This window comes from Solanum stenotomum, chromosome 8 (assembly GCF_019186545.1).
Source record: "Solanum stenotomum isolate F172 chromosome 8, ASM1918654v1, whole genome shotgun sequence".
NCBI lineage: Eukaryota > Viridiplantae > Streptophyta > Magnoliopsida > Solanales > Solanaceae > Solanum > Solanum stenotomum.
The window spans coordinates 24,458,231-24,462,802 of NC_064289.1; positions in this window are offsets into that span (position 1 = coordinate 24,458,231).

Consider the following 4,572-nt stretch of genomic DNA (forward strand, 5'->3'; position numbering starts at 1 on the left):
TATATATTATACTTGTGCCTAAACTCTCTTTTATAATATAGTAGAATAAATAAATCACCATTAAAATACCTCAATATATCCTAATATTTGTACACAATTCTACACAACACATTCTATTTGATTTCACAAAGACATTTAATAATTATTTCTCACCCATCAAAATTATCAGATTTATCACTTCACACATTGTAGCACATTTCGTTTATAATCTGGGGAGGAAGAGAAAGTGAGAAAAAAAGAAAAGAAACTGGAGAGCATGGGAAGGAAGAAAGAGAGAGAAATGGAGGATTGGGCCGGGGAAGAAAGATGGTAGAGGGGTGAAGAAATCAATAGCCCTTCAAGTTAAAAATTAATGTCTTGTTAAACCCTCTATATAGAAATCAATGATGATATTCTTTAACACAATTTCCATGGAGTGAAGAAATTAATATCCCTCTATGTAATATTCCTCTTGGTTAAAAATATGCTCACAAAACATAGGGACATGTTCAAATCTGTAGAAACCGAGAAATAAAAACTAAACAAAGGACACCAAAATAGAAACTAAAGCAAAAAAGAAATAAAAATATTTGAGATGTAGAAAAAGAAGAATCTGGAATTTGAGATTTTCCATCTCTTTTTTTGTGCATTCATGGTGGATTTGAGCTTTATCAATTATCAATGTAAGGATTACTCCCCCACTCTTCATCCTTAACTTTTTATTTCTCATTTGAGATTTACTATCTTGTTTTTCAGATCTGTTGCGATCCAATTCAGGATTTGATATCTTGTTTAAAATTAATAGAGGGGTAAAGATATTAAAAAAGAAGAAGAAACTGAAGAACCATGGGAAAGGGGAGAAAGAGACAGAAATGGAGGATTGGATGGGGGATTCTTATGTTCACGCTCCTTTTTTGTGTGAAATCACACCATTATTCCACGTCAACAATTAAGTTGTCATGTAAGCTTGGTCAATGGTCAAAAAGGTTTAATATGTTGACTTCCGTTGAGTTTAAAGGTTTAGTTGACAAAATGCTAAGTAGAAGGGTCAAAAATACAAACTCATATAAGTACAAGGATCCATCAGACCATTTCGCCTTTTGAATTTTCAAAAAAGATAATTTAACTATGCGGGTGTTCTATTATCCCACAAAAGTATTTATTAAATACCTTTGTAAATAGAATATTTCGATGCATTTTCTCCCTATGTTTGTTTTCACGCAGATGACAGCTCACGGATAGGAAGTTTTGCTTCCAATAACGTATTAATAAAGGTCATGTGTCAATTTTTTCTCTATTATTTAATTACTTCCTCTTTAAATACATCATCTTTCCCAATTCATTCAAAAAAAAGTTGTTGGTTGAAGTTTTTTTAAAAAGTCATCAAAAGAATGAAATCAACCCAAAAAGGTAAGAACTTTCTAACTTCTTATTAATTTCCAGTGATTCAAGAAATACTTCCTACGTCCTAACGTACCTAATGGTGAAAACTCATTCAAAGTGGATGACGAAATTATAATCAGAGAGAATTTCAGCGACAAAGCTTCGATGAAATTTTTAAGCAACCAACAATGCCAAAATAAGCACCAGAATGAACTTAACACAACACAACAAAAAGGCTCAATTGATAAGTTTCCTAACAATTCGAGTTTGCAAATTAGGGTTAAGTAATTCAGATTCAATTTTTGGGCTATCCTCAAAGCTATTGGGTTCATGATATTTAGGTCAATGGAACTTTTAATCAAGTTCATACTATTGAAGTTGCAAGCTCAATGTATCGGGTGGAGTTAAACCCACATTTTATTAATATTTAAATTAAAATAATTAATTAAAAGAGAGAGTGCATCATAGTGTATTCAATATCTGAAATTGATGAGAAAATGAGTGAAAATGGTCTTTTTATAAAGGTATTTGATAGTTTTATGGGGTATTAGGACTTCTACATAGTTAAAGAGTCCTTTTGAAAATTCGAGACAAATTCATATGTCACGCACTTTATGTCTTCTCTCTTTAGTACAATGTTTGTTATGGATTAATTATACATTCTACATGGTAATACCTTTCATTTGGAAGTATTAGTAATACATAAGATTTAATACCATGTGATAAGTCTATATAAAGACAAAAATATCCCTCAAATAATTTTAATTATTTTGTTTATTTTCTTAATTTATTGTTTTTTATTTGTACTAGTAAATTTATTCATATAAATTAGCTTACAAATGATTTATAGAGAGTTGTTTGTTACTAAATAATTGTCACTCCCCAAGCCTACACCCCGGACGTGGGTGGCACTCAAGAACCATTGCTGGCCCCAAGCGAACCCTTGGCCTGACTTACTTACTCCGTGGAAGACTTAGACATAAGAAAGAGAATCCAAATACAAGATAACTCAACATGTCTCAAACTGAACTCATAATGTTTTGAAAATAAACATTTAACTTAGCCAAAATGGCAACTCAAATCTGAACATAAGCCAATAACAAAATGATGACGAATGAATTTAACTAACTGATTGTCTGTTTATTAAGCCTCTAAACAACTGAGATGGATGTCGGGACAGGCCCACGACATCCTAATGAACTAATAATAAAACTAAAAGCAATAAAAGGGACCTTTCGGAAGCAAGGAGGCTCACCACAAGATTCTGAGTGCTTAAACTGGATCAACGAGGCGCTGGATGTTGATCCTAATTACCTGGGTCTGCATCATAATAAGATGCAGGCTAACTACATCAGTACATTGAGTGTACGAGTATGCGAGTTGGAATGCTAAACATAACATAGGCTTGAAAAGATTCTGAAAGAAACACTTACCTTGGCTCTTCTCAACTCATAATAAAGTAATAAAACACATGCAATATACGAAAAGCTTTACAAAACGGTAAAAACAACTTAGTTCGTTAAAGAAAAATGCAATAACAAACTCAACTTTACTCATATAACAAAGTAATATAGTTTATGTGGGAGATTCTCTAACCGACAACCACCACTATGAGCCTATGTGATGGTACAACGTTTTACCTCACGCTTCCCAGGACCGTCATATACCTTGTCGGGGGTATAGAACCTAACTCACTAAGTGGATCCACTAGTCTATGATAAAAGCATTTTAGGGTGTAATCTAAAGAGTATGATCCTTTACTACCCATGATGACTACATGGTTTATGGAGACGTGAGGTATCCGAACTCAAGCTCGTCCCCATATCGGTACTCAATACTACTCCCAAAATATATTTTAGCTCATATGTTTGTAAAAACAAAACTCTTTCTTTAGTTTGAGATAATTACTCAAAAACTTAGCTTAAAAGCTCTCTTGGAAATCTCAGTTTCCTTTCTTGCTCAAATGTGAAAACATTTTAACTCTTGGGAATACTTAGTTCCCATATAATCTTTGAAGAATGAACTTTAATCATACTCTTTATGGAAAACTATCTCAAAGGCTCTTTTGGAAATCTCAGTTTCCTTTCTTGTTTAAATGTGAAAACATTTACTCTTTGGGAATACATAGTTCCGATATACTCTTTTGAAGAAATGCACTTCAAACTTTACTCTTTGCTTAACTTGAACTTTAAGTCTTAAAACAAATTTAAAACGTTTGTGAAAGACTTTTGAAAACTTTATAAACTTCTTTTGACTTGCTTCTTAACTTCTAGACTTGACTCTTAACTTTCCTTGAATTGAAGTATGGATTCAAGGTTCATGATGTCATGTTTATGGATGATTTCATGATATTTAGACGTACCTTAGAGTGTTGGAATCAACTAGAAATCATAAGTACATCACTAAGGAACTAGTACNACTATGTTTGTTATGGATTAATTATACATTCTACATGGTAATACCTTTCATTTGGAAGTATTAGTAATACATAAGATTTAATACCATGTGATAAGTCTATATAAAGACAAAAATATCCCTCAAATAATTTTAATTATTTTGTTTATTTTCTTAATTTATTGTTTTTTATTTGTACTAGTAAATTTATTCATATAAATTAGCTTACAAATGATTTATAGAGAGTTGTTTGTTACTAAATATTTGTCACTCCCCAAGCCTACACCCCGGACGTGGCTGGCACTCGAGAACCATTGCTGGCCCCAAGCGAACCCTTGGCCTGACTTACTTACTCAGCGGAAGACTTAGACATAAGAAAGAGAATCCAAATACAAGATAACTCAACATGTCTCAAACTGAACTCATAATGTTTTGAAAATAAACATTTAACTTAGCCAAAATGGCAACTCAAATCTGAACATAAGCCAATAACAAAATGATGACGAATGAATTTAACTAACTGATTGTCTGTTTATGAAGCCTCTAAACAACTGAGATAGATGTTGGGACAGGCCCACGACATCTTAATGAACTAATAATAAAACTGAAAGCAATAAAAGGGACCTTCGAAAGCAAGGAGGCTCACCACAAGACTTTGAGTGCTCAAACTGGATCAACGAGGCGCTGGATGTTGATCCTGATTACTTGCGTCTGCATTATAATAAGATACAGGCCAACTGACATCAGTACATTGAATGTACAGTATGCGAGTTGGAATGTTAAACATAACATAGGCTTGAAAAGATTCTGAAAGAA